At 41.3% G+C, this 26,658-nt stretch overlaps 1 long non-coding RNA gene across 5 annotated transcripts in view; it reads right to left on the bottom strand.

The window, feature by feature from the left end:
• Positions 1-2,058: 2,058 nt before the first annotated feature.
• The window catches only part of LOC122208735, a 30,322-nt gene continuing 5,722 nt past the window's right edge, over positions 2,059-26,658 (bottom strand). Inside the window, exons 2-9 of one of the 5 annotated variants that reach the window (XR_006197342.1) lie at positions 24,825-25,152; positions 24,617-24,713; positions 20,382-20,551; positions 19,671-19,788; positions 10,096-10,167; positions 9,257-9,343; positions 5,425-5,628; positions 2,059-3,250 (exon numbers count right to left, since the gene is read on the bottom strand). This is a non-coding gene — a long non-coding RNA (uncharacterized LOC122208735). Of the gene's footprint in view, positions 3,251-5,424; positions 5,629-8,555; positions 9,344-10,095; positions 10,168-19,670; positions 19,789-20,381; positions 20,552-24,596; positions 24,714-24,824; positions 25,153-26,658 lie in introns of those variants that run through there. The other 4 variants (XR_006197341.1, XR_006197340.1, XR_006197344.1 and 1 more) reach the window with 4 other exon arrangements.

A 26,658-nucleotide genomic window follows, 5' to 3' on the forward strand; every position in this document is an offset into this window, starting at 1 on the left:
AAAACAGGCGAAGCAGGAGAATAATCCCTGAGAGAAGGAGAAAAGGGAAGTCTTGTGGTTGCCCTAGAGTACTTCCAGTAGAGACTTTTGCAAGCCACAGCACAGGAAAGGGTAAACTAAATAGTCTCCCATGAACTGAAAAGAGCTGACAATTCAGGAAGGCCAAAGTGGCTAGAATTCCAAGCAATTATACATTTGATAGAATTCATACAGAGAGATCACATGTACCATTTTTCCAACTTTCCCCAATTCTAACATCTTGCAAACCCCATAACAGAATACCACAATACGCAGGTATTGACACTGATAATAGTGAAGATACTGAACATTTGCATCATGCAAGGATCACTAATGTTGCATTTTTAGAACCACACCCACTCTTCTCTGTTACCATTACCTCTTCCATACCTGCAACCACTAATCTGTTCTCTATTTCTAAAATATTGTCATTTTAGGAATGTTATATAGGTGGGATTATACAGAATGTAATCTTTTAGGATTGGCTTTTTTTTTTTTTTTTTTTTTTTTTTCATTCAGCATGATTCTCAGGATACTCATCCAGGTTGTTGTGTATAGCAATAGTTATTTTTCTTTTCTATTATTTTCCTTCTTTCTTTTTTATATCTGAATAGCTTTCCATGATATGGATCAGCTTCAGTTAGTTTACTCTTTGAGGGAATCTGGGTTGTTTTTGGGCCTTGGCTGTTACAAATACAGCTGTTACAAATATTTGTGTACAAGTTTTTATGTAAACTTGGTTTACATTTCTGTTGAGGAAACACCCAAAGAGCCTTAATTGCTGGGTCATATGGTAGTTACATGTTTAGTTGTGTTTTTTTTTTAAATATATAAAGTTGATTCATTTTAAGAGAGAGAGAAAGAGTGCACATGTGTGAGAGAGAGCGGGGGAGGGACAGAGAGGAAAAGAGAGAATCTGAAGCAGGCTCCATGCTGTCAATGCAGACCCCAACATGGGGCTCGAACCCACAAACCATGAGATCATGACCTGAGCCAAAAACCAAGAGTTGGATGCTTAACTGACTGAGCCACGCAAGTGCCCCACCATGTTTAGTTTTTAAGAAATCACCAAACTTATGGTAATAGCAATGGCTGTACTATTTTACCATACCAGTAGCAATATATTAGTGATTCAGTTTCTCTGCATTCTTGCCAGCATTTGGTATTGCTACTCTTTTTCATTTTAGCCATTCTAAAGTGAAATGATAGTAGTGATAGCTCACTGAGGTTTTAATCTGCATATCTCTCATGGCTAATGATGTTGAACATCCTTTCATGTGTGCTTATTTGGCATGTGTATATCCTCAGTTAAATGTATCCTTGTCTCTTATGCATGTTTTCTAATGGGATTGGTTTTTTTTTTTTAATTTTTTGAGCTTTGAGAGTTCTGTTTGTATAACTTAAAAATTTACTTTTACAAAATTCTTCCAAAATTACAAAAGTAACACTCATTCTACTGTTGAAAACATTATAAAGAAATAAATATTATCCCATATATTCTTCCTTTCCCCACCAGTCTTGAATTTCACCTTCTTTTTCTGCACCCTCTGCAGTATTGGATGCTAATTACATTTTGTCAATTAGATGGGTAAAACATGCTTTCTTAACTGTTGCTTCAATTTGTATTTCTTTGAAAACTAATAAGGTTAAGTGTGTTTGTGCACGCGTGCATGTGCTTGTATGTGTATGTATTCACATAAGTAGCTTCCCCCTCCCATCTAAAGTTTCACTTTTCACTGTTTCAGTTATCTGTGGTCAACCACATCTGCCTGGAAGCAGATGATCCTCCTGACATACCATGAAAAAGTCAATCAATAGTAGCCTAGTGCTTTGTCATAGTACTTATGTCATTCACTTCACTTCATCTCATCACATAGGCATTTATCATGTCACATCACAAGAAGAAGGCTATCATAGTACAGTAATATATTGAGAGAAACCATATTCACGATTTTATACTGTATGTTATAATTGTTCTATTTTATTATTAGTTATTATTGTTAATCTCTAACTATGCCTAATTTGTAAGTTAAACTTTACCATAGGTATGTATGTATAGGAAAACCATAGCACATACAGAGTTTGGTATGTATGTACTTTGAGGCATCCCCTGAGGGTCTTGGAATGTATGTCCCACGGACAAGGGGGTGACTACTACTTGTAAATAAGCAATTCTGTGAATATAATGAAAGCACATCCAGGGAGTTAAGACCAGCATATATACTTTACTGTAATTTCCAAATTATGATATTTCTAAGTCTAGAAATTAAATGTGGAAAAACAGGAATGGAAATGTGACATCTTACTGGTAAAATCTGAAGAGAGTTGGGCTTCTATTCACGAGCTATATTTTCATTGTCCTTTTATTGATACTGATAGAGATCTCTGTTTCTCTTTGGTGAATCTTCAGGTTGAATCTTCTTTGTCAGAGGTGAAAATCAAAAGATATAATGTTTTGGATACTCTTGTGCTTTATCAATTTATTTCCTAGCAAATCTATCCTTCCTTGACCTGCTTTGCAGTATTGGAGCTGAGCCATGTAAACATTCCCCACTGACAGCTGGGCTAGTGTTAAGCTTTTTACTAGATGGGAGTGGAGAGACACTGCATGAAAGTGGGGCTTTTCTTCCTGGTTCTGAAACACTTTTCAATTCTTACTTGGATGATGAACCGTAGCCAGCAGGATACATGTAGGATACACAATCTCTTGTGAGTTCTGATAGCACTCACAGGCGGCTGGGGCAGCCAGTGGCACTCATCATTCTGAGAGCTTCACTGGCACCCTCCCATGCCCCTCCTCCCTTTCAGGAGGCTTCCTTGCACATTTGACAACACCTTCTGTCTTCTTGAATACGTGAAGTTTTATTTAGAATAGCCTATTTGACAACCTTTTCCATGAATTCTATCGACTGTATAATTTCTTGGAATTCTAGCCACTTCGGCCTTCCTGAATTCTCAACTCTTATCTTTTCAGTTCAGGAAGACTGTTTAGTTTACCCTTTCCTCTGCTGTGGCTTGCAAAAGTCTCTACAGGAAGTACACGAGGACAGTCACAGGACTTCCCTCCTTTTCTCCTTCTCTCAGGGATTTTTCCCCTGCTTTGCCTGTTTTCAAATGTTGTTTTACTTATTTTTTCCAGTTTTTCATTTGTTGAAGCAGCAAAGGTAAATCTGGTCCTTGTGACTCCATCATGGTTGGAGTGGAAGTCCATTTCTGTGTTTTCCTTTTGATACTGCCAATTAGATAGTATTGTGTTAATTAATATTTTCCAAAAGTTAGTTTTTATTCACATACATGTTTACCATTGTGTGTGCTCACCATTCTTTGTTGTGCATTAAATTGTCCTTCTGGGATCATTTTCATTTTTCCTGAGGCATATTCTTTTGAGGTTCATTTAATGATGTCTCTTGGTAGTGAACTCTTGTTTTAATTTGTAATTATTTTATCATCATTCTTGGCTCATTTCCTAGATGCCCAGTTCTGGATTTTTAACCTCAACCTTTAAATATATTATTCTGGGGGGAGCCTGGGTGACTTAGTCAGTTAAGCATCCCACTTCAGCTCAGGTCATGATCTCACAGTTGGTGAGTTTGAGCTCCTCATCGGGCTCTGTGCTGACAGTGCAGAGTCTGCTTTGGATCCTCCTTCCCCCGCTCTCTCTGCCCTTCACCTGTTTGCACACTCTCTTCCTCTCAAAAATAAATAAACATTAAAAAAAATAATAAAGATATGATTCTGCTACCTCCTGGCTTCTAGTTGTTGCTGTTGAGAAATCTGCTTCCCTAAATCTTGGTATTTTGGAGCTGGACCAAGTTCCTCATGCTAAAGCTCATGCCAAAAATTAGGAAATTCCAGCTCAGAACTGCCCCTAGGTCACTAGCAGTTTGGGACTGGACTCCACACTGGATGCTCTGACTTTCAGGCCTAAGTGAGCCCAGTTTCTTAACCAAATGTGAGCAACTTTGGCCCGGAAAGGAAGGGAGTTCTCTTGTTTCCCTCATCTGTGAATTAGGTCAAAACCAGCCCCTTCCTATGCAGCTCTGGGGGTTACATAGGTGTGGCCCAGCCCAGGGATGCCACTCAGTAGTAGGAATATAATAATGGGAAGTGGAAGGAGGGCTAGAATTTTGAGAGTTCCCAGACTCTATGTCACTTCTCTTCCCCAAATCCCCTGGTTTACTAGGGAAGTGGTTATAGTGAGTGTTCAACTCTAGTATGAAAACCCACCCTGATTTTATTTTTTCCCCTTCAGAATAGCCCTGAATTTCTCTTTTTCTCTGTCCAACTTTTACCTACATAACAATTCTAGGCCTTTCTGAGGCCTGGTTTTACTGTAATGGCTTCCTAGCCCAGCACCTGGATTTAGCTTCTTTCTAATCCACCTAATATGCCACTGCCTGACTTATCCTAAATGCCAATGTCATCACATTGCTTCCTGCTTAAATACTTGCTGTCATTTTCCAGCATCTGGCTCTTGACCTGTATTTAACTGAGACTGACTTTTCCTGTTTCTGGCCCTGTAGCATTGAGTATCTGGCAGGTTGATAACTGCATTGTTCCAATTATGATGTGTGTCTTAGAAGGAAATTGGTGATCCTTGAAGACAAGGACGGTTACTTGTGTCTGTTTTGGATTTTTTTTTTTTTTTTTTTTTTTTTTTTTTTTTTGAGACAGAGAGAGACAGAGCATGAACGGGGGATGGTCAGAGAGAGGGAGACACAGAATCGGAAACAGGCTCCAGGCTCTGAGCTGTCAGCACAGAGCCCGACGCGGGGCTCAAACTCATGGACGGCGAAATCATGACCTGAGCCGAAGTCGGACGCTTAACCGACTGAGCCACCCAGGCGACCCTTTGGCTTCTGCTTTTTAAGATCTTTTAAAGCTGTGTGTCCTTCCTTTTCAGCCTCACACATGGCAGCCATTATTTCCTCCAGCTAAAGCCTGATTTACTTAATTTAAGTTAGTGTTACATTATTTTCATTTTAGCAGAATAAAGAAAAATCTAGACTTATAGTTAAAACATTTTTCATTTAGCATGACATCTTGAAAGTTGAGTTATAAGTTATTTTCCCAGAAGAAACCATTTTAGAACAAGCTGTTTTAGAAGAAAATGTAGGAGAATATCTTTATAACTTTGGAGGTAAAGAAGCATTAAACCACACACAAAAAGCACAATTATTATAATGACCTGCTATACTGCTATACCTGTTCCACCAAATTCCTTGGAACTCATAGAACTGGATCCCCAATATGAAAACAATGATGATGACAATACACTTATTTCCTATAACAAGTGGTAAAAAGGAATCTGAGGCTTAAAGAGATGAAGCAGTTCCACCCCCAAGGCCTCAAATGTCCAAAGGGAAAGAGCTGGGTTTGAAACCCGCTGGGTCCACAAATGCTTACCTTCACCACCTTTAGCACCCTGAAGTCTTGGTCTAAACCTTGGTCATTATGGAGGCACTGATCCTGCAGGAACCACTTGATTCCCCGCCGGGTATCCTATACTTCCTCCTTCCAGTACCCTTCAGTGGGGCTGAGGGCTCTACCCCGGGAGGGTATCCAGCATGTCTGCAGGGGTCTCACCCATGTTCTGGGAAGGTTCCATTTCTGCAGGAATCATGAATATATATTTAAATTGAATAAATTTAATTTATTCGGGGCACCCCTTGAATAAATCCTCTCTGCTTCTGCCCACTCTTTTGAAGAAGGCACCGTCTAGCCTTTCTCCAGAAAACTAGAAGACTAGAGCTGGGGAGGGAGAGCATGTAAAGGTAGAGAGGGATTTATCCTCCTCCCCCTAGGATGAAGGGGCACCTTCCCTGCAGCACATTGTTCCCATGCCCTGGGCTGCCTTATGCTCAGTAGCCAGCCTCCAGCCGTTCTCCCTGCTCTCTTGACACTTGCAAATTGAAATTCAGCTTGTAGAGGTGGAATTTTCTTTCTGTTTGAGGCTGACAAGAACAATGACTGGGAGATGGGCAATTCCCGTGGGCCTCAGACTCAGCCTAGGAATTTTCAAGTGTCCTGGAGCTGGCCTCTTCCCTTTCCCCATTTCCTACTGCATGAAGAGGAGACCTTGATCCCTACAGGAGGTAAATAACATCTGCTCCTAGGTGTGGAGGTGCTTCCTGCCTGGAGTGAAGGGATGCAGAGGCTTGGGCTAAGCTTGAGGGTCTGGGGCCAGAAAACAATTCCTTAAAACAAACAAACAAACAAAAGGCACCTACAATTTTTATTGCTTGTTTTGTTCCTTATTATATGACTAATCCATGTTCATGGTAGAAAAATTAGAAAATGGAGATGTGCAGAGGTGCCTGGGTGTCTCAGTCAGTTGAGCATCTGACTCTGGATTTTGGCTCATGATCTCATGGTTTGTGAGATTGAGCCCCACATGAGGATCTGTGCTGACAGTGCAGAGCCTGCTCAGGATTCTCTCTCTCCCCCTCTCTCTGCCTCTTCTCTGCTTGTGCTCTTGCTCTCTCTCTCTCAAAATAAATAAACATCAAAAAAAAAAAAAAAAAAAAAAGAAAGTACAGATGTACAGAATGAAGAAAATAAGAACCATCCATATAATCCTATCACCAAGGGATCCTGATCATTTATATTTGGGTGTATGTTCTTCCATTCTTATTACTAGGTGAGTCCTCCCTACCCCATTACCCCATACCAAAAAGTGAGGAGTCTTACATGTGAGTCCTTAAAAAGTCTTTCATGGGAGAGGGTGCAGTTATCTGAAGGACTTTATTTTAAAGATAATAGGACAGTTTGGAGAAGATTCATTGACCTTAAAGGATCTCCATTCATTTGAGCTTTGGAGGCCTAAAGAGGTCTCCCTATGAAATCAGTCAAACAGGGGTGCCTGGGTGTCCCAGTTGGTTTGAGTGTTTGAGTCTTGATTTCAGCTCAGGTCATGATCCCAGGGTCGTGGGATTGAGCCCTGGGTCTGGCTCTGCACTGAGCATACAGCCTGCTTAATATTCCCCTTCTCTCTCCTCTGCCCCTCTCCCCACCAACCCCCCCACTCACTCTCTCTAAAAGAAGGAGGAGGAGGAGGAGGAAGAGAAATTAGTCAAACAAGTGGCAGAGAAACTTAGTTCAGATTTGGCAGTTATTCCTGGGAAGATGACTGTACATTTGCATAGACTGGATAGCATTGCACACAAGTATTTTAACAATTATTTAAATAGGAAATCCTATTTTGATATTTTGAAGATAAGAAGTATATACCTAGGGGCACCTGGGTGGCTTGGTCGGTTAAGCGTCTGACTTCAGCTCAGGTCATGATCTCACAGACCGTGAGTTTGAGCCCCGCGTCAGGCTCTGGGCTGATGGCTCAGAGCCTGGAGCCTGCTTCCGATTCTGTGTCTCCCTCTCTCTGACCATCCCCCGTTCATGCTCTGTCTCTCTCTGTCTCAAAAAAAATAAACGTAAAAAAAAAAAAAAAAGAAAGAAATATATACCTATAGGGGTGCCTGGCTGGCTCATTTGGGGGAGCATGCAACTCTTGATCTTGGGGTCATGAGTTAGAGCCCCACATTGAGTGTAAACATTACTTAAAATATATACGTATCTACAGGATAAATAGAAAAATGTATTAATGTCACATGAATGCATGCAATGAATGCATCATTGTCAATAATGTTCAGATTCCACTTCTTATTCTACTTAGAAGAGAAAATGATGGACCCTGGAAAACTGGCTTACAAACTTCAAAAATAGCTTTGGGGGAGGTGCCTGGGTGGCTCAATTGGTTAAGTGTCTGCCTTTAGCTCAGGTCATGATCTTGTGAGTTTGAGCCCCCTGTTGGGCTCTGTGCTGACAGCTCCAAGCCTGGAGCCTGTTTCAGATTCTGTCTCCATCTCTCTGCCCCTCCCCCACTCGTGCATGCATGTGCACTCTCTCTCAAATATAAATAAACATTTAAAAATTATCAAAAAATTGCTTTGGGGATGAGAAAAACACTGCTACTTGTAGAGAGTTAAAAAAAATTTTTTTTCAAAACATGAAATTGGAAAAGACCAAAATTTATATATTATTCATTCAATTTAAATATATAATTCATCTAAACTAATACATATTATAAGTACATATCTCATTTCCCTAAAAATTTATACAATCAGGACAATCCCAACAAAATCTTCTTGGCTCACTGTGAAATATTACTGCATTGGAAAAAGTACCTTAGATTTGGGGTCACCTTGTGTTTGGGCATTCGTGGTGTCCATATTTATATTTTTTAATTGTAGCCTCTTGTACATACTCTTAAGAAACTTACTTTTAAAAATTAATATATTTTAGATATATTGCTATGCTGATATATCAGTATCTATATCTATATCTCTACCACCTACATAATATTTTTAAAGATCTGCACAGTAAAGCAAAGTTTGTACTAAAAATTATAAAACACTTGCCTTTTTGTTCTTTTTCTTTTCCTTTTCCTTTTTTTTAAGCCACATACCTTGAAAATCCTTAACATTGTTAAGGTTTACCAGAGGTTTAGCTCTTGCTTAGCTCTGCAGCGTCATCTTTTAAAACTATCCCTTTCTGTTAGAAACGCACTAGTTTTCCCCAGAGGCTGCCCCCACCTCCAGACTCATCCGTGCTTTTCCTACTTGGTATTACTTCCTCTTCAGGGAATCTCTGGCCCTTCAGATGGCTGCACCTGTTCTTCCCCTTTTCTAACTTTTCCCCTGCTCTTTTCCTGCATGCTGGGAAGTCTAACGTGTAGAGAGTATTGTTTACCCCTGTATTCACCATCACTGCTGCGTGGCCTGGCATCTAGTAGGTGCTCACTAAATGTCTGCTGCATGAATGTGAATGAAAAGTTGTGAGAAAGGAATTCCCCCAACATTTGGAAACAGGGCTGATGTTCACTACCAGGCCATTCTTTTCTCCTGTTGGACATAAACAATCTCACAGACATCATATCAGACAAGGTTTCTCTGAGACCATGACAACATGAAATAAAACAAGGTCCCTCTGTGGCCCACTGAATAACAAACATCCCCCTCTCTCAGCTGACACATGGGTTTATTTTTGTTTATATTTTAATAAAGAAAATTCACATTTGACGCCAATATTAAAACTTCTTATGTCTTTAAAACTGATCATAAATGATAAATCAAACAATGTGGTTTTTATAAATATACAATTTCTTTTTTAGGAAAATGGACTTTTTGCACTTCTTGTTGATGATAATGGTAACAGCAATTTCCACTTCTCAAACGCTTACTGTTCCAATTCCTGGGCTTCATGCTTTACATGGCTTCTCTCATTCACCCCTCACAACTCTATGATATGGACCCTACTGAAGTCTCCTCTGCAGACAAAGAGAGGGGAGAATACTCATTTATTCTGAATAATTTTGGCAGAAAGGGTGCTTTTGGTCAAAGATGTGAGGAAAGGTAGAAGAGGTGTGGAGAAGAGGGGAAGGGAAAGCATGTTGTGTGTCCCCACAGAGCTACATGGTTGGAATTTAACCTTAGAACAGAGAGGGTCAGACCCAGGAGCTTATGGACTTGATGTCACATGGACATACAGAACTGATATATGACCCAGAGCTTTGGAGAGTGCCTTGGGTGTTCCCTGGCACAGACCCCTCTGCTGCCCCAACATCTTGAGCACGAGTGTTGAAGGCAACAGGAGGCAATGCTTTTAGCTTGATACAGAGACAGATGAAGCAGAACATAAAAGATGTGCCTCTAAGTCCACAGGACCCAGAAATCACCCAGGACCCAGGGAGGCCTGGGGAGGAGATGGTCCTTCTCCAAAAGCTGATAGGGACGTGGGCACCCAGGAGTCTGGGTGACTGTTAAGGGAACTTCATCTGATCTTACTCTCTGGGAAGACCTAGCACACATACAGGTCATCTTCCTGGCCTCTCTTTGAACGTTTCTATGGCTTTTCAAAACTTTATCTTCCAAAATTCTCTGTGACATTTATATTCCAACCCCTGTTGCAAAAGAGAAAGAGAGGGAAGGAGAGAGAGAGAAGAAAAGAAAGAAAGAAAGAAAGAAAGAAAGAAAGAAAGAAAAAGAAAGGAGAAAGAAAGAAAGAAAAACAAAATCTCACCATTTCCAATTCATAGAATTGTAGCATGGAAGAAATGTGGAGGTGATCTGCTCAGTCCTTGTTTTGCAAATCCTGGAATGAAAACAGCAGTGTTTACCAGAGTTACTTAACATTTTGGTAATAATATTAATTTCAATAGCTATAACTTGCTGGGCACTCAGCATATACTAGGCTCTTCATGGATTAGCTTCTTTAATCCCCACTGGACCCCATGATGTAAATTCTCATCCTACATATGAGGAAATTGAATCTCAGAGAGGTTATGTGACCTACTCAGCCCCAATAGCACATAAGTGGAGTTGCTGTGATTTCTTTTATTCCAAATATCAGAGACTTAACCACTCTACCATCTCAACTGCCCATAGCAGTTGCTATTTATTGAGCTCCTACTGTGTGCTAGTCACTAGATGAAGCCTACAGACAGAGCCATTGGTGGAATTTCTCTATTCACCTACCAAATTCTTATTGAATTCATATTGTGTGCCATGTACTATGCTATGTGCTGAGGATACCACAGAGGACAACTGCTCTGGGGCAACATGGAGCCAGTCAGATGACTTTCATCCCTCAAGCCACAACTGCTGACTGGGCTTGTGGTAGTTTACACCTCCCAGTGAGCCTGCGATTCTTCCCCCCTCTGAGCTCTCCTCTAAAGCTGAAGGAAACATGGGTAATCCTGAATAGTTTTTGACTTGTACTCACATTCTTTAGTACCATGTTTCCCAAGAGTATCCCAAGGATGTGCAAAAACAGCTGCTTTCAGTGTTCTACATTTAAAGCCAAACTCAAAGGAAGGAATGGAGGAAATGAAAGACAAAAAATTTTAAGACCTACAGAAACAAATAATGTGAGGAATAAGCTTAAGAATTTCCTGAGCTTTCACCAATCGGTTAACAAGGCTTAGGGTGGAAAGCCAGCACAGGGAGAAAGTGCCACCAGTGTAGAAAGCATAGAGCGGAAAGTCACTTCCACAGGATGGAAGTGTCTGTGAACAGGTAGAAGCAGAAAGCCCCTGCAGCAGGGTAAAAACGTCCAGAGCTAATTAGCAAGAAAAATGCCTTGTTAACCCTGAGGCAGCAGGGTTAGCCCCTAGACAAGTTAAGATAAACATACACAGTGCCTGGTGGCTGCAGTAAACGGCCATCTGCTCAGCACTGGGACTTTGATTTGTATTGACCCAAACCCCTAACACCACATACCTTTGAAACCCCCTTTCTGTCACACACATGAATTAATGGTTAGTGTTTTATTGTCTCTTTCTGCATGTCCATCATGTTTGTAAGCCTTCTGATCCTAATAAATATGGAGCAAGGACCCTTACTTGGGGCTCTCGTCTCCTCCCGGACATTAGCCTCTCTTGTATTCAATTCTGCATCCACTCTCTTGCTGGACAAGAGGGAACTCTGACTCAAAGTCTGTGACAAAATAACAATTTGGCAAAAGTAAGTCCTTACATTAGTTTAAATGTAAATTGATTAAACTGCCAATCAAAAGATACAGATTGACAGGATGGGTTTTTAAAACTCAGGATTCAGGGGTGCCTGGGTGGCTCAATTATTTAAAAGACTGACTCTTGGTTTTGGCTCAGGTCATGATCTCACGGTTTGTGAGACTGAGTCCTGGGTCAGGCTCCACGCTGACAGCATGGAGGCTGCATGGGATTCTCTCTCTCTCTCTGTCTCTCTCTCTCTCTCTCTCAAAATAAGCTTTTAAGAAATTAAAAAATAAAAATAAAAATCAATATTCAACTATATGCCATCTATAAAAGATTGAAAATCTCTAAGGACATATATAAGTTGAAAGTGAAAAAGTATGGGAAAAGATATTCCAGGTAGATAGTAGCCAAGAGACAGCAGGAATAGCTATGCTAATGTGGACTTTAGCTCAAAAATTCTTACGAGAGACAAAAAAAAAAAAAAGGACATTATATAATGATAAAAGGGTCAATTAAGATGACATACAATTATGAGCATATATACAACAAATATCAGAGGTCCTAAATCTATGAAGCAAACATTGATAGAACTGAAGAAATACACAGCTCTACAATAATAGTAGACTTCAGTTCCCACTTTCAGTAATGATAGAAGAGCCAGATAGAAAGTCAGTAAGGAAACAGAGGACTTGATTAACACTATAAACCAGCTGAACCTAACAGACATATACAGAATACTATTTTGCGCCAGTCTCAACCTATCAATAGTGATGCTATAAATGGCTGGAGGTACTTACCTGAGCTCAGGTTCCCTTTTTGGAACCAACGTTGTAGTTGAACTGGCCCTTGTGGCTTCAATGCAATCACTATCAAAATTCCAGTAACATTTTTTGTAAAAATAGAAAAATCCATCCTAAAACTCATGTGGAATCTTAAGGGACCCTGAATGTCCCCCAAAAAAACTCTTGAAAAAAAAGAACAAAGTTAGAGGTCTCACCCTGATTTCAAACCTACTACAAAGCTACAGTAATCAAAACAGTGTCGTACTGACATTAAGATGGACATACAGACCAGTAAAAAAGAATAAGAAGCCCAGAAAATTACCTTGCAGTATAGTTAGTTGATTTTTGACAAGGCTGCAAGACCATTCCATGGGGGAAACAACAATCTTTTCAACAAACAATTGAAAATTGGATTTGGGGAATCTAATTTGGGATTGGGAAAATTGAATATTCACATGTGAAAGAATGAAGTTGGACCCTTACCTTACACAATATAAAACTATTAATTCAATATGGATCAAAGACCTAAGTGTAAGAGTGTAAAACTATAAAATTATTAGAAGACAACATAGGGGAAGGGTTCACAACATTGAATCTGGCAATCATTTCTTGGATATGATACCAAAAGTACAACCAATAAGAGGAAAAATAAATTATATTACATAAAAAGTTTAAACTGTGCATCAAAGGACACAATCAACAGAGTGAAAAGGCAACCCATAGAATGGGAGACAATATTTGCAAATCATATACCTGATAAGAGGTTAATATCCAGAATATATGAAGAACTCCTACCACTCAACCACAATAACCCCAAACAACCCACTTTTAAAATGAGCAAAGGACTTGAATAGACATTTCTCTAAAGAAGATATATAAATGGTCAATAAGAATATAAAAAGATGTTCAATATCACTGACCAGGGAAATGCAAATCAAAATCACGATGAGACATACTACCTTACACCTATTAGAATGGCTACTATCAAAAAGAAAAGAAAAACAAAATAACAAGTATTGGTGAGGATATTTAGATTTTGGGATCCTTATGCACTGTTGGTAATGTAAAATGGTACAGATGCAATGGAAAACAGTATGGTGATTCTTCAAAAAATTAAAAATAGAATCACCATATTGTCCACCCATTCCACTTCTGGGTATATATCCAAAATAACTGAAGAGAGTGTTCAAAGAAATTTTTGTACACCCATTTTCATAGCAGCATTATTTACAACAGCCAAAGGTGGAAGCAGTCCAAGTGTCTATTGCCAGGTAAATAGAACAAAATGTGGTATACACATACAATAGAATTATTCAGCCTTAAAAAGGAAGGAAATTCTGACACGTGCTACATACAACATGGGGAAAAGTTACAGACATCATGCTAGGTGAAATAAGCCAGTCACAAAAAGACAAATACTGTATAATTGCACTTAAATGAGGTATCTGTTATAGAGACTGCAACTAGAATAGAGCTTGCCAGAGATTGGGGGGAGGGCAGAATGGAGAGCTGCTGTTTAATGAGTTTAATCAGGCTCGTAGTTTCTCGTTTGTTTTTTTTTATTACCTTTTCTCTTTTTTTGGATCAGAGTTTTTAAAATTCTTTCTTTTTCCTTCCTTTTTCCTTCCTTCTTTTTTTCCTTTTCTTTTCCTTTCTTTTTCTTTGGAATCAGCCTTATAGTTTTTCGATTCTCTGTTTGGTTTTTTGTACCCTTTCCTTTTGTCTTTTTTTTTTTTTTTTTGAGATCAGGCTTTTTCTCCCTCCCCCCTTTTTACCAAGGTTACTTGAACAAACAAATCAAAGGTTTGGACCTAGTTAAAGGTCCAAACACTCCACCACAGGAAGCATGGAGGAACTCTGCAGAGGACTGACAAGTAGGAAAGAGCAGCCAAAACGCAACAACAGAGTATACACAACATACACTAGAAACACTTCATGAAGTGCCAGGCCCTGGACAGGGTATGACCCCTTTTTAATACAGCAGTACTCTCAGGTTCAGGAAACACAAAGCATTTTAAAGCACACAAAAGACAGAAACTTAGCCAAAATGACAAGATGGAAGAATTCTCCCCAAAAGAAAAATCAAGAGGAAATCACAGCCAGAGAATTGCTCAAAACAGACATAAGCAATATATCCAAACAATAATTTAGAACAATAGTCATTAGATTACTAACTGGGCTTGAAAAAAGCATAGAAGACGCCAGAAAAATCCTTGCCGCAGAGATCAAAGACCTAAGAACTAGTCAGGATGAAATAAAAAGTGCTGTAACTGAGATACAAAACAAACTGGATACAGTGACAATGAGGACTGAAGAAGCAGAGGAGAGAATAGGTGATATAGAGATAAAATTATGGAAAATAATGAAGCTGAAAAAGAGGGAAAGGAAATTATTAGATCACGAGGGGAGACTTAGAGAACTAAGTGATTCCATGAAACAAAACAATATCCATATCATAGGGAGTCCCAGAAGAAGAAAGGGGAAAAGGGGGCAGAAGGTTTATTTGAACAAATGGTAGCTGAGAACTTCTCTAATCTGGGGAAGGGAACAGGCATTCAAATCCAAGAGGCACAGAGAACTCCCCTCAAAATTAACAAAAACAATTCAACACCATGACATATCATAGTGAAACTTGCAAAATACAAAAATAAAGAGAGAATTCTGAAAACAGCTAGGGACAAAAGGTGCTTAACCTACAAGAATGGAACATAATAAGGTTAACAGCAGACCTGTCCACTGAAACTTGGCAGGCCAGAAGGGAATGGCAGGAAATACTCAATGTGCTGAATAGGAAAAATATACAGCCAAGAATTCTTTATCCAGCAAGGCTGTCATTCAGTATAGGAGAGTTTCCCAGACAAACAAAACTAAAGGAGTTTGTGACCACTAAACCATTCAACCACTAAACCACTAAACCAGCCCCACAAGAAATTTAAGGGGTGGGGGGGGGTTGTCTCTCTGAGTGAAAAAAAAAAAAAGAACAAAGCAACAAGGACTACAAAGAACCAGAGAACATTACCAGACACACCAACTCTACAGGTAACACACTGGCACTAAATTCATGTCTTTCAGTAATCATTCTGAATGTAAATAGACTAAATGTTCCAATCAAAAGACATATGGTATCAGAATGGATAAAAAAAAAAACAACAAGATTCATCTATATGTTGCCTACAAGAGACTCATTTTATTTATTTATTTATTTATTTATTTATTTATTTATTTATTTATTTAATGTTTATTTATTTTTGAGAGACAGAGCATTAGCAGGGGAAGGGCAGAGAGAGAGGGAGACACAGAATCCAAAGCAGGCTCCAGGCTCTGACCGGTCATCACAGAGCCCGATGTAGGGTTCGAACTCACAAACCTTGAGATCATGACCTGAGCCAAAGTTGGACGCTTAACGATTGAGCCACCAGGCGCCCCTACAAGAGACTCATTTTAGACTTAAAGACACCTACAGATTGAAAGTGAAGGGATAGAGAACCATCTTTCATGCTAATGGAGATGAAAAGAAGGCCAGAATAGCCATACTATATCAGACAAACTAGATTTAAAAACATAGACTGTAACAAGAGATGAAGAAGGGCATTATATCATAATTAAGGGGTCTTTCCATCAAGAAGACCTAACAATTGTAAATATTTATGCGCCAACTTGGAACACCCAAATATGTGAATCAATTAATCACAAACATAAAGAAAACTCATTGATAATAATACCATAATAGGAGATTTTAATACCCCACTTACAACAATGGACAGATCATCTAAGCAGAAAATCAACAAGGAAACAATGGCTTTGAATGACACACTGGACCAGATGGACTTAACAGATATATTCAGAACATTTCATCCTAAGGGAGCAGAATACACATTCTTCTTGAACGCATATGGAACATTCTCCAGAATAGATCACATACTGGGTCACATATCAGCCCTCAACAGGTACAAAAAGATCAAGATTATACCATGCATATTTTCAGATAACAAAATGCTATTTTCGTAGCATTTTCAGATGCTATGAAACTGAAATCAACTATAAGAAAAAAATTCGGAAAGTCCCCAAATACTTGGAGGTTAAAGAATATCCTACTAAAGAATGAATGGGTTAACCAGGAAATTAAAGAGGAAATTTAGAATTATCAAACTCAACACTCAAAAAAAACCCCAAATAATCCAGTGAAGAAATGGGCAGAACACATGAACACTTTTCCAAAGAAGACATCCAGAGGGCTAACAGATATATGAAATGATGGTCAACATCACTCATCATCAGGGAATACAAATCAAAACCACAATGAGATACCACCTCATACTGGTCAGAATGGCTAAAATTAACAACTCAGGAAACAACAGCTATTGGTGAGGATGTGGAGAAAGGGGAACCCTATTATGCTTTTGGTGGGAATGCAAACTGGTGCAGCCACTCTGGAAAACAGTGTGGAGAGTCCTCAAAAAGTTAAAAATAGAACTACCCTACAACCCAGCAATTGCACTACTAGGTATCTATCCAAAAGACTTAAAAATTTGCTGATTCGAAGGGGCACATGCACCCTAATGTTTTTAGCAGTGTTATTATCAACAATAGCCAAATTATGGAAAAAGCCCAAATGTCCATTGACTGACAAATGGATAAAAAAGATGTGGTAGATCTATACAATGGAATATTACTCGGCCATCAAAAAGAATGAAATCTTGGCATTTACAACAACATGGACGGAACTATAATGTATTATGTATGCTAAGCGAAATAAGTCAGTCAGAGAAAGACAAATATCATATGATTTCACTCACATGTGGAATTTAAGAAACACAACAGATGAACACAGGGGAAGGGAAGGAAAAATAAGATAAAAACAGAGAGGGAGGCAAACCATAAGACACTCTTAATTATAGCAACAAACTGAGGGTTGCTGGAGGGGAGGTGGGTAGGGGGTAGGGCTAAATGGGCAGTGGGCATTAAAGAGGGCACTTGTTGGGATGAGCGCTGGGCGTTATATGGAAGTGATGAATCACTGGGTTCTACTCCTGAAACGAATACTACACTGTATGTTAACTAACTTGAATTAAATAAATTAAATTAATTAAAAAATATAAAGAAGCTCACTTGAGCATTGGTATCAGAGTCTTTCTTAAAACTCCATGGATGATTGTCTGTATGTTGCCTACTAAATAAAAATATTGCCTATGTTTACAGACCCTCTGGATGTTGACAGTTATGTGACCAAAAGCCTAGACCCTGAATCACATTGTTAGTGTGACCTAAAGCCTCTATGTAAATTAGTTGTTATTATTTGGCTTGGCCTAAGGCCTGTACTCCAAATAACCTTGTTAATCCCTGCCTAACACAAAGCCGCTCGTAAACAAAGACATTTACCAGGCAAAATATTCCAAAGAGGTAAAAATAAGTAGGAGCTAAGGAGAAAAAAAAATACCTCTTTCTAGGTAAACTTGAACACTTTACTACCAAACCACCATTCTAGAAATGACAAAACAGTTCTACAGAGAATTTCAGTGAATGGCCCAAGTGCCCACAGATGGCAAATGACCAAGTTAGAATTAAGACCCAGAATAAAATTCCAGAGTCAGACTATTAACCATCAAGTTGTGCTATCTCCCAAAGGCACATAAGAGTTTCATCTGACACAAACTGACACAGTTAAATTTCAAAGGCTTCAACACAGTTCTCATTACTATATTCTCTTAATCTAAAGTTCTCTGTTACAGGAGTGCCTGGGTGGCTCAATTGGGCAAGCCTCTGACTTGGTTTTGGCTCAGGTCATGACCTCACAGTTTGGTGAGTTCGAGCCCCATGTCGGGCTCTATGCTGGCAGCATAGAGCCTGCTTGGGATTCTCTCTCCCTCTCTCTCTCTCTGCCCCTTCCCCACTTGTGCTGTCTCTGTCTCTCTCAAAATAAATAAATAAACTTTAAAAAGTGAAATAGGGGGCGCCTGGGTGGCTTAGTTGTTTAAGCAATTAACTTTGGCTCAGGTCATGATCTCACAGTTTGTGAGCTTGAGCCCTGTGTCGGGCTCTGTGCTGACAGCTCAGAGCCTGGAGCCTATTTCAGATTCTATGTCTCCCCCTCTCTCTACCCCTCCCCTGCTCAGGTTCTGTGTCTGTCTCTCATTAATAAATAAACGTTAAAAAAAAGTGAAATAAAATAAAATTCTATGTTAAAAAATAGTTAATACCTATGCCTGATATTCTCTTAGTGCAAGTTCTGCTCACCTAATGGCTAGAACCAATACCTTCTACCTTGCTTTGTTTTAAAAATACATCTTTCAAGATCAACTATAAATGGAATCTAATTCTATCTAAGCTTAATTCTTCCCCCAGCAGATAATATGTAAAATAAAGGTTTACTATTTCCTACAGAGAAAGAAACTCCACTAAAATGTGGACAAACCAAGACTTACCAAATGCCTATGTATATACTAGGTCGGAGGAAAAGGGGCATTGGGAAGGGTCTGAATTCACCAATGCTCTCTCACTGCCATGGGCTGCTATCAATCAATGAAAACAAAAGGCCCATGAACATCTCTATCAGGGAAAACATACATGGAGAAGGAAAGCACATGTAAGAAAAACAAAAATCAAGTGAAAAATAAACAGCATGTGTAATAACTTGCAAGGAATAATCTCTGTGAAGACAGAAGGCCATGAAAGACTTGCCAAATGAATATGGCCACACCAGGTAGGCCACGGGAACTCACTGGGCAGTCAAATCCCACCCTCTTCTGTGGACCTCAGCATTCATGCAGGCCCAAGCTGTGCTTTCCTGCTTTCTATGGCACTCATCTTAGGAGAAATACACGAGGGGACAAGAAAGTCATCAGGAGACTAGACACCAGGGCCAGAAGTAACTCAGGCCCTCCCCTGAGTCTACAGATGCACCACAGGACTTATTTGCTTTGTCAAGGGGAGGCTGACTGTCCTTGACAGAGGGGGGTCAAGAATCCGTCAGTGGCCAGCCACTGAGGAAAGAGCCCTGGGTCCTGGAATGCTTCTGGGAAGCACCATCCCCCCTGTCCAAGGAGGCAGGTGCTAAGCAACTGGTGTGCCCCACCAGGGAGGGAGCCCCCCCACAGCTGGGCCTATGTACACTAGGGAAGAGGGTGTTTTTCCGGGGGGTGGGGGGCAGTGGGGTTGCAGACCTGCAGAAAGGGATTCCTGAAAGGCACTGGGAGAGGCAGAAGCTCCGATGTGTGGTGCCAGGGCATGGGACTCCTCCACCCACATCTAGGTCTCAGGGAAAATGGATTTTCAGGTGACAAGGCTATGGGATCTTTATTACCTCACTCACCAGATATCATCCCCACCCCACCTGGCCTTACATCAGATCCCATTCCTACCCGCTCCATTTGGATTTCGGTCCATAGTGTATGCAGTCTGTAGTGTCTGCATCTGGCCATCAAATCTGGCCGGCATGGCCGTAGTGGCGGCCACGGCTGTGATCCAGAGGCCCATGATCTAGGGGAACTGAGGAGAGTAAAGCAGGCTCACCCTCCCCACCTCCCGGGTTACACCCTCCTCTTTCACCCCCTTCCCACCGCCCACAACACTCCAGGAGCACAGCAACTCGGGGTTGAGGCCCGCCCTCCAACTGCACAAGTGCGGGCAACAGATATTGCCAGCTTCACCTGGAACCACCACCATTCCTAAACGAAGGGCGGAAACTGTAGGGGGCGGGGGCGCCCTCTGGCGGTAGTGTTGGACAGGCTGAGGCACAGGCTGTGGCTGTCCTCTGTCTTCTAGTGGGTCCAGCGGATGGAAAGAAGGGAGGGAGGGAGGAAAGAAGAGAGGGAGCGAGGGAGGGCCAAGCTAGACTGACCAAGCAGGATGAGAACAGTAGCGTTGGTATCCCTTCCCTTGCGAGTGTGCCTGGGATGATTCTGGAAGGGGTCTGCCCTCTGACCCTGAGATGGGACTGCCCCTGTGTGCTTCCGGGCCACTTTGCTCCCTCGCAGGCTTCAGTTACTGGAGCCAGAGCCAGCCGGAAGCCAATGAGCTGCCCAGTATGGGTGGAGGGATGGGACTTGTCATCTAGGCCTAGGGATGCTTACAGTCCCCATTCTTCCTAGTGACCTTGTAGCTGTTTTTGCTGTGTTTGGCTGTGTAGCTGAGTGTGATTTTTTTCCTCCTCGTTTGTCCTCGGTTTTCTTAAGGTGTGCCTGACCTGGCGATGGCTTCAGACCAGCAGTTGTAGGAAGCCCCTCTCCATCCTAAAAGGCACCTTTCCAAACACAAGAATACAAAAAGACCTGCTCAGGAATGCCTTTTAGACTTTGAGGAAAGAGGTCAAAGAAGGTGCTCTTCACTCTTTAAGGCCCCACCTCACCCCACTTCCCAAAATTCATATATCTCACCTAACCATTGTGCCATGATCCACAGGAGGCAAGTCACATTAGGAGGGTATGATCCACTCCGTGGCTGACTTGATGGCAAATTTACCACTGATCCACTTCCAGCATTTCATCTTCTGGCTTCCACTCCTTACTGGGAAGCCGGTCCCCGTTTGAGTTTGGGGGAGTAGAAGTGGAGGTGGGAGGGGTGTTTTCCAGAGGAGCGTTGCTACTTGGAATGTGCTTTTCTTTTCTTTTTTTTTTTTTTTCTTTTCTTTTTTTTCCCCACCCACTGCAATCTTGTCTGATTTGGGGTTGGCACCAGCCATGTTTCTTCTTGTGGTCCTGGATATGAAATTCTTGATTGTGAGCCTTCCGGGGCTTCTTCTTGCTGCCCAAGCATGGCTTGGGGTCACTGTCAGTCTTGCAGTATCCAAATACTGCCTCAGACATACACTTTCTTCCTCCATCTTCCCTTGCTGGATCCCAATTCTACACCTATTCAACTTGATCTTTCTGTTCTCTGTGCCTGTGTTTGCTCCTCAGCAATTTCCATTATTCTCTCCTCCTCCTATAGGGGACGTGTTATATTCCAGCGAGTTCATTTTTCCTTCTGAAACTATTCTGCTGAGGTCATCACTTATATTTTTTGTATGTCATGGGCAAAACTTTTTTTTTCTTTTCTCCTGGTTTTTGTGTTGTTATTGAACTCCTAGAAGAGATTTCATTTCCTGTCCAGCCTGAGCATTTCTCTTCTGTGACTGAATCTATGTCCCTACCTCCCCTGCCACTACCAAGGAACTGTCTTTGAGCATAATTCACATCAAACAAAATGCACTGCCTTTCCATTTGGTGTCTGACAACATTTGGCAGATGTCCTTGGAGGTGGTTTGCTGCTGTCACCAGAACCTCAAACACTGGAGGGGATGGAACCCAGAAAGCCTCTGAGGAAACTATGAGTGAAAAATCACTGGGGACTAGAAGAAACCGCTTCTTTTTCCTCAGGGTTCTCTAGAGAACTGCTAGAAGCCCTTTGTGGGTATCAGCACCATGGAGGTGCTGATGTCCCGACATGCAGGATTCCAGTCAGTGGTGGCCTCTAGTGGTGTATGCCTGAACTGAGACTCAGACACAGCCCCGATCCAAGTCCACACTCCAGGCAGGCATCTTACCCTCAAGCTCTCCTGAACCAGAGTCAGCTCTAAGACTCACACATAGTGTCTTGCCCCAAAACAAAGTCAGGCAGGCCAATCTCCAAACATACGTCATTCTTTGTATGGTGTTGGATTCTTTCTCTCTTCAAAAACCACTGTCTCTCACCCCTAACACTGCACCCCCAGACACAGCCAACCGCCACACTGGACTGTATTCCTGACTGAAACAAGTGGCTCCAACCAGGCCCAGTCTGTCAACCGGGGTCTGGAGAGGACATCAAAGGTACCAACCAGGCCTACTTTTCCTCCTCCACAAAATACTGTCTCCCATCACAGTTCGAGACTTTCCCTCCAGGAGGAGGAAAAATCCTTGTAAAGACAAAGGGCCATGAAAGACTTGCTAAATAAATGTGGCCACACTAGGTGGCCACATAGGGATTGGGAAACCCACTGGACAGGCAAATCCCATTCCCTTCTCTGGACCTCAGCCTTCAGGTAGGCCAAGCTATTGTTTCCAGGGGCACTGGTCTTGGGACTAGAGAATAAGAAAGGTATCAGGAGACTAGATGCCCCAGACTACAGGAATTCAGACCAAGCCCTCCTCTGAGGCTACAGATACGAGGCAGAGGGACAGGAGCTCCACAGGACTTGCCAGCTTTGTCAAAGGGAGGCTGGCTGTTCCTGACACTGAGGTCAAGAATATGTCAGGAGGATAGCCACTGAAGAAAGAGCCTGGATTCTGGAAGACCTATGGGAAGCATTATTGCCCTTTCTCTCCTCCTCTATGGTCCATGTTATATTCCAGGGAGTTCACTTTTCCTTCTGCTATGTCCACTTGTTCTTAAATCTGTCTGCTCAGGCCATTTCTTTTGTTGTTTTCAGTTGTGAGCATCTTTTTCTCATTTCCTTGGTTTATTTTCTTGTTTGTAAACTCATAAAAGAGATTCCATTCCCTGTCCAGTTGACCACTGCTTTTCTGTGTCTTTCACTTATGACTGACTTTATATTTGTACTTCCCCTGTATCAGTAAACTGTCTTTCACTCAGAATTTCATTCAAACATAATTCACTCAAACAAAGCACACTGCTACTCCTTTAAGTGTATGATGATTTTTTACAAACATAGAGGTGGAGTGCTGCCATAATGGAAGCTCCAACACAGGGAAGGGGCAGAACCTGGAAAGCCTTTCAGGTAACTCTTTGCAAAAGCCACAGAGCCAGGAAGAAAACATTTCTTTCCCATTGTGTTCCTTTCCACAGTGGTTATAACCACTTCATCCCCCAACCACCATTGTCAGGGCGCACAACCCCTGACACAATTTTTTGAAGTTAGTAGCCCACATGTCTAATAGCGGTATAGATCTCAGCTAGGAGTCCATCTCAGCTAGAATCAAAGTGTGGACATCAGGCTGTTAGGCAAGCTATCCATACTGTATCTTTCCATGAAGCACATCAGGCTGTCATTGCCCAGAAACCAACTCAGGTGGGGAAACTTCAACTCATACTTTGTCCTCACTACAATTTTAACTATCTTGTCTCCATAAAGCCCTGCCTCTTAATCCAAACTAACCATCAAAAGCCATCAATGGGACTTGGCAAAGCAAAATCCTGGTCATATCACACCTGAGAAAAGCAGGTCCTACCTTGCCTAATTTTTGAAACCAGGTCACTGGAGAAGATGGAAGATAAATTCTCAACTGGTTCCATATAGTCTTCAATTCTTCCTCCACTAAATACTGTCCAATATCATGGCTTTCCCACTTCTCTCCAAGAGGAAGAAAACTCTTGTACAGGTAGAAAGCTGAGGAGGATTTTTTTAAGTGAAGAGGTTGATAATAGGCAAGTGGGAGAGGGACACTATGTAGGGTGTTCCATCAGGAACCCTTAGTGACAGACAGCACCTTGTACTCTGGGGAAAGGTAAGCCCTGAGAATCTTATCTGGCAGAGTGTGCCTGGGGAAGGAAAAGGTATGTCTGTGATAAAAACCAGAGAACTCTTGGAAAACCAGAAAGCACCTGGAGCATCTTCTGTCTTCCAGGAAGACAAACACTCTATTTTTCAGGAACTGCCTTTTAAGTTTACAGAACTATGCCTTCCTGTTTGGAGAGGTTCTCAAGGAATTCAGACCAAGGCCTCCTGTGGCCCCCTCCATTAGTTTGTACATTCAGGGCAAAGGGAGAATGGCACCAGATAGCTGACCTATCTTTTAAAGGAAAGTCCAGCCAGTCCCTGTCACATGGGGCAAGACTCTCCCAGGAGGACAACTACTTTGGAAAGAGCCCTGGCTCCAGGAAGGCCTCTTGGAGGATTTGCTCCTGTGGAAGAAGTAAGGTGCCTGCTAGCCCACCCATATTTACATCCAACTCAGGAGGTAGCACCCTCAATAGCCAGGTCCAGTTATCTGAAAGGAATTGGGGTAAGGAATTGGTGATATAAGACAGGGCAGGTGCAGCATTTCCAGGAAAGTGCTCTAAGAGGCATGGCCCCCCTCGGTAGAAGTTTTAGAATTGGCCCTGTGGAGGTGCTGGCCCACCAAGGTGCCCAAGTCAGGAGATAGCACTCTCCATGACCAGTCCCAAGTACAGCTAAAAGAGGTGGGGTGGTTTCACTATTTCTAGGAATGTACTCAAAGAGTCGGTAACCCCTGGAGTTTGAGGCCAGGATTGGGGTCCTTTTTCAATGTCTGAAGGAGGTACTGGTCTCACAATACCTATGAGTGTCTATTTACAATAGACACTATCACTTAGGGACTTGGACTTTCATATCCCTGCCCCCAACCTACCAGCCACATTCCCTCCATACCAGTCTGAAGAGGTGGCAAGGGGAGCCTAGGATGTGCGGTAGGATCCTTGTCTCAAGTCTTCATTGAATGTGTGAATGTGATTGTCCCTGAAGAAGTCTGCCAGAGATATGAATGAATGAATGAATGAATGAATGAATAAATAAAGCAAAACAAAACAAAACAAAACAAAACAAAAACAAAGAATATAAACATAACAAGAATACTCACTGTCAACTCACTTTCATATTATAGAAGAGGTACAACAATGGGCCATGTACAGTCTTTATAACATCTCACAAGCCCTCTTGCTCTAAAGGGAACCACATAACTAATTGTAGATATTTTGAGAACAGGAACTTCACGGTGGTACAACATTATAAACTGAGCTGCAGATTTTAATGGAGATTCTGCCATTTTCCCACTAATGTCTTTTTTTCTGATCCAGGATCTGCTTTACATTCAGTTGTTATTTCCCCTTAGCCTTTGCCACCTTCCACGTTTTCTCAATCTTTTCTTGTCTTTGAGGATCCTGATGCATGTTTATTTTGTGTAAGTCCTAGGAAGAAACAAAATCAAAATGAAATTCATAGAATTCTGTTATCATTGAAATAATTTTTTCTCATCAACATATATGTTTCTTCTGGGATATATGCTATTGTTATAAATTTCTCTGTTGATATTTTCTTTGTACAAAATAACTTTTGGTTTCACTATGCTTTACATACAGTGGGATCATTCATTCTTAGCTCTTGGCCTTTTCATTCCTGTTGTCTAGTGATGTTATCTGCATTCTATTTTTCTTTCACTTTAAAATGATATCCAATTGCTTATCTCTTTGCTTTTTCTTGGTGGAATGGTTGCTCCTTTGAAAGCCCTTTTTTTTCTCTGGAAGGTTCTATGGTTTTGTTTTTTACTTTCATCAAATCTTCTCTTATGGTGATATCTACATGGCTCAGTTGGTTAAGCATCCAACTTGGCTCAGGTCATGATCTTATGGTTTGTGAGTTCAAGCCTGGTGTTGATCTCTGTGCTGACAGCTCAGAGCCTGGAGCCTGCTCTGGATTCTGTGTCTCCCTCTTTCTGCCCCTCCCCTGCTCACAATCTGTCTCATGCTAAACTAAAGCCACATGGATAGTCCAAAACTACTCTGTTTAGACGGATCTGCTTACACAGTTGACCCTTGAACAATATGGGGGTGTTAGGGGTGCTGACCCCCCCATCAGAGTTGAAAATCTGGATATAACTTAATTCCCCAAAACTTAACTACTAATGGTATACCATTGACTGAAAGCCTTAACAATAACATAAACAGTCAAACAACACATATTTTGTATATGTATTATATACTATATTTTTAGAATAAAGTAAGCTAGAGAAAAGAAAATGTTATTAAGACAATTATAATAAAGAGAAAATACATTTGCATTACTTCACTGTGTTTATCGGGAAAAAAATCCACAGATCAGTGGACCATGCGGTCAAACATATTCTGTTCAAGGGTCAACCATACTGTCTACTGGGTTGTTTTTTTTTTTTTTAACGTTTATTCATTTTTGAGAGAGAGAGACAGAGACAGAGCATGAGCAGGGGACGTGCAGAGAGAGGGATACACAGAATCCAAAGCAGACTCCAGCCTCTGAGCTGTCAGCATACAGCCCAATACAGGTTTGAACCCACGGACCATGAGATCATGACCTGAGCTGAATTCAGATGCTTAACCGACTGAGCCACCCAGGCACCCCTCTACTCTTTCTGCTAGGTCTCGCTCATGTGGTTCTGTTCCCTTGCATGACTTGTTATCTATGACAGCTTGCTGGTCATTATCCCTAAAAAGTTATTTGTGGAGGCAGAAGCATAAGGTTGGTATGCCCACCTGCAGTGTGGACTCTCATTCATCTTGCCAGGTATTATTCAGCCCAACTCAAATCAAATTTGAGGTTCCTTAATTGATTTAGGTTGTGAGTCCATAATTTCCCACATCTAGTAAACTTGAAAAGAAAGAAAAATAGAACTTTGCCCCAGGAAAAGCAAATGAGGATTGCTGGGAATGGATCCCAATCAT

This window comes from Panthera leo, chromosome E2 (genome assembly GCF_018350215.1).
Source record: "Panthera leo isolate Ple1 chromosome E2, P.leo_Ple1_pat1.1, whole genome shotgun sequence".
Classification (NCBI taxonomy): Eukaryota; Metazoa; Chordata; class Mammalia; order Carnivora; family Felidae; genus Panthera; species Panthera leo.